The sequence below is a fragment of the Rhinopithecus bieti genome, unplaced genomic scaffold, assembly GCF_001698545.2.
Source record: "Rhinopithecus bieti isolate Rb0 unplaced genomic scaffold, ASM169854v2 scaffold_47952, whole genome shotgun sequence".
Lineage (NCBI taxonomy): Eukaryota > Metazoa > Chordata > Mammalia > Primates > Cercopithecidae > Rhinopithecus > Rhinopithecus bieti.
Window position 1 is genome coordinate 117205 of NW_016820098.1, and position 10950 is coordinate 128154.

The following is a 10950-nucleotide window of genomic DNA, read 5'->3' on the forward strand; positions in this document are numbered from 1 at the left end:
TTTGGAGAGAGGGTCTCACTTTGTATCCCAGGCTGGAATGCAGTGGCACAATCTCGGCTCACTGCAACCTCTGTCTCCTGGGTCCCCATTCAAGCAATTCTCCTGCCTCAGCCTCCCAAGTAGCTGGGATTACAGGCACATGCCACCATGCCCAGTTAATTATTGTATTTTTAGTAGAGACAGGGTTTCACCATGTTGGCCAGGCTGGTCTTGAATTTCTGACCTTGTGATCCACCCACCTAAGCATCCCAAAGTGCTGGGATTACAGGCATGAGCCACTGCACCCAGCCTAAATTAAACTTTTCAATTCAAAATCATCTATAGATTCACATGAAGTTGTAAGAAATCATACAGAGTGATCTCCATTCTCTTTTCTAATTTCCCCCAATGGTAACATCTTACAGAAAATTGTAGTACGAGATTCTATCCAGGGTACTGACATTGGTACAATCCACCAGTCCTATTTAGATTTCCCTGGTGTTAATTTGTACTCATTTGTATATTTGTATTTAATCCTATACAATTTTATTACATGTGCACTTTCACGTATCCACCACTGCAACCAAGATACAGAACAGCTCCATCACCACAAGGGTTCTTCGTGTTGCCCTTGTAATAATCACATCCTCATATTCTCTTTTGAGCTGACTTTATCATCCAGCTGTGACCCTCATAAATGAGTTAAAAAGATAGTGATACCTGCTCACTATTTATTTGTATGATAATTAAGTTTTTAACATTTTGAGAAATACACTTTGATATATTCCTTTGCTTTTTAATGAAACTACCTGTTAAGTAGCAACTTGATAGCTGAGCTCCAATGACAAGACCAGATGGTTCCTAATTTCCCCACCAAGATTATATTAATGAAAACCATCACTCTACATGTTAGGAACACACAGTGACCTTGAGCAAGCAGCCTAATTTCTACATGATTTAGTTCCTTCTTCTCTAAAATAGTATCTCTGATTTTAAGGAATTTGTGGAGGATTCAACTAGTTAATATACACAAAGCACTTAGAATAGTGCATTGCACATAATAAATTTCAATAAATTTTATGGTATGTTCTTTCATTTAATATCCACATCAATCCTATGAGGTAACGACTCTTGTTACTGGAACGCAACAGATAAGAAAACTAGGATTGAGAAAGTTCAAGTAATTTTCCCAAGGTCTCAGCCTAGTAAGAGGTAGAGCAACAATTAGAACTCTAGTCTCTGTGATTCCAAGCACCACCTTGCCCTATTTACCGTGAGAAATTGAAATTTTGTGAGAAATTGGAATGCTGTACTCAGAGCAAAAACCAGAAACTGCGGTTCTAGGAGAATACAGACTGCGAAGATAGTGGGGAATTCTGCATGGGATAGGTGGCTATCTAGAGAAGGAGAAGGCCAGGTACAGTGGCTTATGCCTATAAACTCCCAGTGCTTTGGGAGGCCAAGGTGGGAGCATCACTCAAGGCCAGGAGTTTGAGACCAGCCCGGGCAACATAGTAAGACCCCATCTCTACAAAAAATACAAAAGTTAGCTGGGAGTGATGGTGCACACCAGCAGTCTCAGCTACTTGGGAGGCTGAGGCGGGAGGATCACTTGGGCCCAGGAGTTTGAAGCTACAGTGAGCCAAGATCATGTCACTGCACTCCAGCCTGGGCAATAGAATGAGATTCTGTCTCAAAAAAAAAAAAAAAAAAAAAAAAACCCACACACAGAGAGAGCAAGAGGAAATTTTGAGATCTATATATGCTCTTCATCTTCATAAAGTTTGAGAAATATCCCTTTTAACAACTTCAACAACAAAAACCCAGAGGAAAACCTTCATAAAATGAGCACAAGCATATTTTGTCTAAATTTTCTTCCCACAAGAGGCTAGAAACACATGGGGAGATGAAACAAGTATCCACCAGCTCAAACTAATTCAGCAAGTCCAGCAAAGGGGAAGTAGCACAGCAGGAAGGCACGCGAAGCCCTGCAGCCTTTGCCCTCAGAAAGCAGAAGTGTTTATTCACAGTTCTTCCTTCAAACTATTGATTCACGCTGGGGCAAAATGAAAAATTTCCCTGACCACGTCAGAGGCAAGGTAAGACTGCAGCCAACGAAGCCTGAGAGGACATGAACTAGAAGCAGAGTCTGAACCCTTCATGCAGGTGCCTCCCATTTCAACTTCTGTGGAGCTAGGACAGCACAGGGCAGAGGTTTCCAAAAGGCGGGTCACAGAGACAATTTCCCTGGCACATGGTACAATGAGAAAAATGAGATAGTGCGGTGGGTTAGTGTGGGCGCTAGGATCGCTCACTCCCTTTCTTAGCAAGATTGGTGTGTTTCTGTCCCTTCTTCAGGAAGGGCTTCCTTCCTCACATACCTATCTATCCCTCTCCTCTCTTTTTTTTCTTATAGCACTTACTTCTACGTATTAATACTATGTCCTTTCCTTCTTCTTTGTTTTAAATCTATTACCCTGTACCTAGGCTTTAAGCATGAGGGCAGGAATTTTTTTTTGGTCACTATTATATTCTGCAACGACTAGAACAGTGCCTAGCACATCATAAGTGCTAGTACATACTTTCTGAATTGATTTAGCAGTGCTTTCTGCAGTGTGTGTGCATGTGCATGTGTGCATGGGTATGCATAAGATAGCCTTTCTTATGAAATGGTAGAAGTAATAAATGACAGGTCTTTTTCATGCCCCCCTAAATAAAACGTTAGCACCTCGATCAGCATGCACACACACTCACATCTTTTTTTCTTTTAAACGTACACATTTCTTTTTTCCTTTTTACTGGCCAATGAATTCCAAAAGTCTGGGACTCAGTGGTCTCAAAAAAGGGTTTTAGAGTAAAGCAAAGCTTGGCTTGAGTCTGGCACTTTCAACTGTGTGACTTTGGGTAGCTTCTTTTATATCTCGAAGCCTCAATTTCTTCATCTACAAAGTGGGAATAGTGATGCTAACCTCAGGAGGCTGTTCTACAAATTAATTGAGAGGATACTATGTCAAGCAGGGACCTGGTCCAGAATAGGATTAGTGGTATAAATAGATGACACTCCCAGTGTGGCTCCACTGTGGGCAAGGCAGGACCTCTCCACCCAGGCCTTGTCTCAAAAGCCTCCTTGGGGTTTGGGCTCTTTGCTCCAGTGAGACTGCCCACAACTGAGGTCATGCCCAGTCAAATGCCACCCAAAGGCAGTTTCCTGGCATTCAGTGGAGTTATTCTTAATTCAGTCCTGCTTCAAATTCAACTACCTTGCTATAAATGTGAACATTGAAATCAAAGATTTTAAGGTACCACTTCCAAATTGCTGAAGTAAGCCTATTCGCTTGTGGGTGGTGACTTCTGAGATTCTCCCAAATTAATAGATTTACACATGAGTTCCTTTCCCCATTTAACTAAGAAAGAGAGGAATCATGTCAGGAACCTCACAGAAGGATATCATTCAGAAATGATGACAAAACAGTCCTGAAATTACAACATAAGTAAGCAAAGAAACACAAATCATTTCTGAGCTATTTGAATTGCACACATTTTCAATTGTTTATGTTTTTGCTTTCAGGAAAGCACACAATATTGCCTTTTGTTGTAGTTCACACTATTAGAGGATTGTGTTAATAAAGGAAAGTGAGTAAACTTGGGGTTGTGTAGAGAGAAAGAAAGTGAAGCAGAGATGAAGTCTCTGGTGCTTAGCCCTGAGAAAGACAGAGCTGAGTCAAAATGAGGAGGCCTGAGAAAAAGCTCTCTGGGCTTTCAACTATTTAGGGCAGGGAGGGCAGAGAGGTGAGTAACTTCCGGGGGTAAGGAAGTTCCGCCACAGGCTGACAGGCTCTGTCCTGGAGTTATCCTGGGTGGAGATCAACTGGTATAATTCCATGCAATGGAAATGGAAGTGAAAAGCCCCCTTTAGCAGTGGTTACCATTTTTTCAAAATGATGCCCCAAAAGTTGGGGGACTGTTGTCAGACTGCTAGTTGCCTTTCAATATGAGGCCTTTGCTTTTGCTATTGTAACAGAATCTTGGCTTTTAGCTTGATCTGTTGCTGCTCAGCTAAAAGACATTTCCCAGCTTCCCTTCCAGCTAGATGTGGCCATGTGACATAGTTCCAACTATTACTATGGGAATGTACACTGTCTCTCTAAGAGGAGTTCAGGGTATGGAGCATTTCCCAAGCTTGTCAAACCATGAAACATGGCCAAGGTGCCTTCTTGGAGTGAGTCTAAAAAAGTTACTTTCTCTATCCTCAGGTCTCTTCCAGGTCCAAACATCTATGAATTACCCTTTGCCCATGATCTATTTCCAAATGCATTCATCCAGGGTTTTCTCTGCCCCTTGCCTGCATCTTTGCAGTTCACAAGTTGAGCCCAGAAAATCAGCTAGCTGGCATCCTTGCAGCAGAGTCCCAATGTCACGGCTGGAAGAGTAGCAGGCCATGCTGTGAGTCTGTGAGGAAAGCCCTTCCTGGAGCGTGGCATGCAGTTTCCTTTGCCATCAGGTGCTAACTGTGCCCAATGTGAGAAGATCCAGTCTCACCACAATTGCTTCCCAACAAACACACAAATGACTTTCTTCTTTATTCCTAGGGCACACTCACTGGCACGCTTTTTTTTTTTTTTTTTTTGGTGCTTTGCCAGAGGGTTCCCTGACAACCACATTGGAATTTGTGCATTTGTCCTTTCCTGTGAGAACTCCATCTTGATGGGGGAGGCCAGCAGAATGGATTCAGGATCCCCTTTCACAGTCTGAGCAGCTATCAGCTTCTGGGGTTTGAATCTTCCGAAATCGGCTCTGTATCCTGGCCCTGTAATTTTCATGCTCTGGATTGTCTATGGATGAAGGCCTTCAGTTTCTCTACAAGACAACCTTGTTCATCGTGAGAATGGGTATCCTTTCCATAGCCTCTTGCTCCTTAATGTGACAGGTTTTACAGTAATTTCTTCAGGCCCTTTTGGTTCTTATGTAGACTACAAGTCTGTGGGCAAGGACCATGACTAACTTTGTTTGCACTCTGCAAACAACTTTACTCACTTCTGGCACCAGTGTTGCTAGTTACTTAATATTCCAATTCAACTTTGTCAAAGTTTAAGTTGAGTAATGTTTTCCCTAATGTTTTTTAATTTTTTTTTGAGACATAGAATCATTGAAGTCCAGTTATGGAACTTTAAAGTTTGGAAGTCTCTGGCCTTACTGGATGGTTTTGGCATGAATTTCATAAAAACTTTTCCTTACCAGGTACCTACTACATGCCAGACACTTTCCTATATTTTGGCCAATTTGCCTAAAAATGTGACAGTCAGCAAATTCCTGGGGGGATCTGAGGATATACTATCATTCTTCTGTTTTACAGTAATTGTGAAAAAAACAAAAACAAAAACTATTATTAGCAAATTTGGAATCATCCAAATGATCTCAACTTAATAGAATTCCATGATTTGGTGCTGTCATATGTATTGTTTTAAAGGCTGAAATGGCATCAACTTCTTCAATAGTCTTGAAGTATGAAGAAAGGAAGATATAAATGAGATCTCTATACTTCATGACAGCAAAAGGGCATCATGGATGAAAGCTTCTGAGTCATTTAAATATAGAAGAAGGTGACAGAATTGAATCTTCACCTGTGCAGGAGCCCTGTGATGGAAACAGTGGCATCCACATCTGTGTCACACAGTTCCCATCCTTAGAGGCACCAACTTATAGTAAGTGCAGTGGATGGCTAAAGCTGGCACCACCGTTAAAATGAAAAATAACTGTGATAGTGGTAACGATTCAAATGATGGCCCCTCGTTCCTCAAAAATCAAAAGGATCCAGTGGGCAAAAGTGAAATGGAAAATAAGCAAATGTATCTTTCTATCACTGAAAGTAATATTTGTGATTCAGTTTCCATAAAACAAAACTACTTGTTATATTAGATTAATGCTGTTATTCAGAATGTCACTGGCCTCGTTTGCACCTCTCTCCTTTGTAAATCATGTTTTTGTTTTATAATTGTTTATAAGCTATAAGGAGTAACTTTACCTGATTTAATATGCACATTTTTAAGTAAATCGTAATTTTAAAAAAAGCATTCAAGCTATCCCCAGGGTCATTTAATCCTTACATCTGTGAAGTTGGCAATATTATCTCCATTTTACGGGGAAACTGGAGCTTGGGGATGCAGAGCTCTACCTCGATGAGTGAAAAGCAAGCCAGAGGCTAGGCATGGTGGCATATGTCTGTAATCCCAGCACTTTAGGAGGCTGAGGCAGGGGGATCACCTGAGGTCAGGAGTTCGGGACCAGCCTGGCCAACATGGTGGAAACCCTGTCCCTACCAAAAATTAGCCAGGCATGGTGGTGGGTGCCTGTAATCCCAGCCACTCAGGAGGCTGAGGCAGGAGAATTGCTTGAACCCGGGAGGCCGAGGTTGCAGTGAGCTGAGATCACACCACTATACTGTACTCCAGCCTGGGCAATAGAGCGAGACTCTGTCTCAAAAAAAAAAAAAAAAAAAAAAAAAAAAAAAAAAAAACAACACACACAAAAAACAAGCAAGCCAGAACAGAATTCAGGCTACCTAATCCTAATGACCTTCTATTGCCTTCCTAAAGCAAAAGATGCTTTCTTGGATAGGACATCTGTCCTCTGGGTCATTTTATCAAGTTGTAATTCACCAACAACCATTTCACTGAAAGTCCAAAAATACTAGCCAAGAGCTAGTCAAATGTTCTTTTCATTGAAAAGGGGTAAAGAAAGAACCCAGGGTTCCAATTTCTCAAACACTGCCCCATGGATATAGAAGTAGATACAGGCAGGGGCAGGAACAGGAGCAGAGCAGAAGCCCAAAGAGAAAGTTTAGGGGAAATAAAACCACAAAAATGGATTTAAAGGAAAGGCCCATCATTCACACTTAGAAGAATTCCTGGACTAACAATTCCAACCCAAGGCAGCTGCGGCAACAGCTGAGACAGAATCAAAACCTTGGGAAAGACCTTAGGTATTCAAGTGGGTTCACTAAGCGGCAAATTCATTTTGTGCGAATTGGCTTTTGAACTGTGTGAAATCTAATTTTTGGGCTATTTCTTCACCAATAGTGAACTCTGCTGGGAAGTAGATTTTGCCTGGGTTTCCTGCATCCAGCTAGGTCCTCACTCTGACATGAGAGGTAAACAGATGCAAAGGAGACAGAAAATCTGCTAGTGAGGTCTTTCCTGGGGCTCTTCTCATTATTTCTCTTTGTTCTCCACAGGTCCTTGTGGTCACCTGCATTTATTAATGTGTCCTTTAGAACTAGTGTTTTCTAGCTCTTTGGGAAAAGCTACAACCCCAGGGCAACTGCAAAAACAGAAAGTCCTTAGAAGAATCTGTGTGGAGGGACTAGAATCTGGATATTGGGTTCATACTGCTGGAAGATTTTCCAGAGTTTAGGTCAAAATGAATGAAGATATATTTGGACTCCCTCTTTCTCTTCCTTCCTTCCTTCCTTCCTTCCTTCCTTCCTTCCTTCCTTCCTTCCTTCCTTTCTTTTCTTTTCTTCTTCTCTTCTCCTTCCTTCTTCTTTCTTTCTCTCTTTCTCTTACTCTTTCCTCCTCCCTCCCCTACTTCCTTCCTTCGTTTCCTTCCTTCCATCCCTTCCCCTTCCCCATCTCCTTCTTTCTTTCTTTCTTTCTTCCCTTCTTTCTTCTTTCTTCCCTTCTTTCCTTTCTTCCTTCCTTTCTTTCTCTCTTTCTCTCTTTCCTTCCTTCTTTCTCTCTCTCTTTCCTTCCTCCCTCCCTCCCTTCCTTTCCTTTCTTTCTCTCTTCCCTTCCCTTCCCTTCCCTTCTCTCCTCTCTCTCTCTCTTTTTTCCTTTTTCTTTCTTCTGATTAGCTTTCTCAATGTTCAGCTGGTTCTGTTTGGCTTGATAGTTTTCCAAATAAATCAGATTGGCATTTTAAAAGTTAGCCAGAAGAAGAAGACACATCAGATGTGTTCTATACCATGACAATTTTACAGTGTTGAAGAATAATTAAGACATTTACTCAATGAAACTGCCAGATAACAAATTATATAGAGAATAAATTGCTGCTTCAGGGAAAATCACCCTCCATTTCTCAAGGCATCTTCCATTTCTAAGAATATTGAAAGTTTCTCAAAGGGCCCCCATTTCTAAGAATACTAAATCACGTAACTTAATACCTATCTGTATTAGTTTCACGGGACTGCTGCAACAAAGAACCCAAAAATGGGTGATTCAAAACAGTAGAAATGTATTGTCTCACAGTTCTGGGAGCTAGAAGTCTGAAATAAAAGTGTTGGCAGGGTTGGTTCCTTCTGGAGGACCTGAGAATCAGTTTCACGCCTTCTTCTAGCTTGCAGTGGCTGCAGACAGTCCGTAGTGTCCCTTGGTTTGTAGATGCATCACTTCAATCTCTGCCTTCACTGCACATGGCATTCTCCTCTCTCTCTGTGTCTGTGTCCAAATTTCCTTTTTCTTACAAGAACACTAGCCATTGGATTAAGGTTCACCTTAATATCGTATAATCTCATCTTACCTTGATTACATCTGTAAAGACCCTATTTCCAAATAAGGCCACACACAGGTACTGGGAGTTAGGACTTCAACATGTCTTTCTGGGGGATACAATTCTACTCTCTATACCATCCAATACAAAACTAACAGAACCATGAAGTCCATTTTCTACAATATAACCAAGGGACTTAAAAAAAAAAAAAAAAAAAAAGGCTCGTTGAATTCCAGTTTTTAAATGGCAAATTCTGTCATTGTAAATGCAATGAGCTCTGTCCCACTCCCAAATCCCACTAAAACAAACATAAGAGAACGTTTAGAGGCATAAACTCATAGGAAAAAGAGCAGAGAGTAGATGTACTACAAAATTTTGGAAGCTGGAAAGGAGATAAGCAAGTGCTTACTATCTTAGCAGTTCAAGAAATCTGAATGCTAAGGAAAAAAAAAAAGAAAAGAAAACTTGAGTACAACGTGGTTTTTATCCCTCTATCCCCAAGGAACTCAGGAATTGAAGATGCTAGATATCTTTGGAAGGGGAAGAGAAAGGATTTGTGGAAAACTGGCTTAAGAAGCAGTTAGAACCCAAGGACCTCTCCCCAAAATACCAAATCTGAATGACTGCCCCTCCTTCACCCTGAAAGAAGTTGTTGTTTTACTTTCTAGTAAAAAACTTCCTGGTGAAACCTTTTGGCCAGAGGATCACTTAGAACAATTGAGGTCGGGGCTATTGTGTTGAAAATATGAAGCACTGGGACTCCAGGCTTCTTCCCCTACTCAGTCAGGCATGCGCCCTCCAGGTAGGAAATTGGGAGAGTCTGCTCAGTGGAATCTGATCAATCCCTTTCCCTCAAAAAGGCCTGAAAATACAGACATCAAAAGTTCCTGAAAGGAATGATCCAGCCAGATACTCTACAGTGAAGACAGCAGACCTTAAGCCCAACTTCATAAATGGAGCTTCCAACCAGCATCGGAGTGACCTCTCCTTAAATATGAGCCAACAGTTTAGGGCCAGCAGACATTAGAGGAAAGCCCCCAAACAGGAGAAAGGCCAAGAAAACAGAAAGAGGGGACATAAACTTGAATAAACCAACTCTATAAGGGGAGAAAACCTAATTAATGTTATCATCAGAAAGATATTGCATCTAAAAAACTGAGAATGAGATGCCATGAAAAGGAACATTCAGAGAACCAAAAAAGAGTTCTTAGAAATTAAAAATAAGGTAGAGGGAATAAAAAATTCAAAAGAAAATTTGGAAGACAATATGGAAGAAATCTCGAAAAAAGTAGGATGGAAGATATGAGGGGAAAGATAAGAAAATTAGAGGACCAGCCTAGGGCAAAAAGGAATAACAATAATAACTTGAGAAAATGTTTTCATAATTGAAGGCTACGAGATTTTTTTTTAAAGGCACACAGAGGGATGGGGGCAGGAGGAAAGGACAAATCTCATACAAAGGATTGAGGATCAGAATGACATCAGACTTGTCAACACCTTCAAAACCCTAAGGAAATGTGATTTTACAGCCTGCCAAACTATCAATTAAATGTACAAGGCATAAAAAATTTTTTGAAAAGCAAAGTCTCAAACAGATGTCACTTCTCACGTAGAAAGCTACTTAAGGATGTTCTTGCCCAAACAAGAGAACAAACCAAGGAAGAGAAAGACACAGAATACAGGAATTATGAGATCAATTCAACACACAGGAGAGAGGCCAAGGAAATCCTCAGGTTAATGTCAAAGAAAGAGTCTGGGCCAAGAGGTATACAGCCAGCCTGGACAGCAACCAGCCCAGATTGGAACAGGTCAGAAAGCTCCAAGGGCAATTAAAAAAAAAAAAAAGTGATAGAATTCTTAATGTGTTCAAACTTGTTGAAAGGAGATTTACACAACCAGAGGAAGGTTTGATGTGAATTAGTGATGAGTTCACATTAAAAAAATTTTTTTAATGCAGCAAAAATAAAATATCATCTGTGAAAGGAAAAGTAATCCTAATCTGGTTTAGCTGCGAAAGTGTTAACAAAATACCAACAATGAACACTGATCTAACCGAATTATGCTACAATGTATTGGCAGTGGTGGGATGGAGGTGAAAGACTGAAATCCTCACCTTTCATGTGGGTAATCAGTAGATCAGGCCTTAGACTGAAACACCAAGAGAGAGTATGACTCCCATCAAAAAGTGGGCAAAGGATATGAACAGACATTTCTCAAAAGAAGACATTTATGCAGCCAACAGACACATGAAAAATGCTCATCATCACTGGCCATCAGAGAAATGCAAATCAAAACCACAATGAGATACCATCTCACACCAGTTAGAATGACTATCATTAAAAAGTCAGGAAAAAACAGGTGCTGGAGAGGATGTGGAGAAATAGGAACTTTTACACTGTTGGTGGGACTGTAAACTAGTTTAACCATTGTGGAAAACAGTGTGGCAATTCCTCAAGGATCTAGAACTAGAAATACCATATGACCCAG

The 10950-nt window shown here is 40.8% G+C and overlaps 1 protein-coding gene and 1 long non-coding RNA gene across 3 annotated transcripts in view; one reads left to right on the forward strand and one right to left on the reverse strand.

Moving 5' to 3' along the window:
* BAALC (BAALC binder of MAP3K1 and KLF4) overlaps positions 1–10950 on the reverse strand; it is an 85069-nt gene that overhangs the window by 42012 nt on the left and 32107 nt on the right. The window lies entirely within an intron of this gene.
* The window catches only part of LOC108520215 (uncharacterized), a 19997-nt gene continuing 15807 nt past the window's right edge, over positions 6761–10950 (forward strand). The window contains exon 1 of the long non-coding RNA XR_001882860.1: positions 6761–6966. This is a non-coding gene — a long non-coding RNA (uncharacterized LOC108520215). The remainder of the gene's footprint in view (positions 6967–10950) is intronic.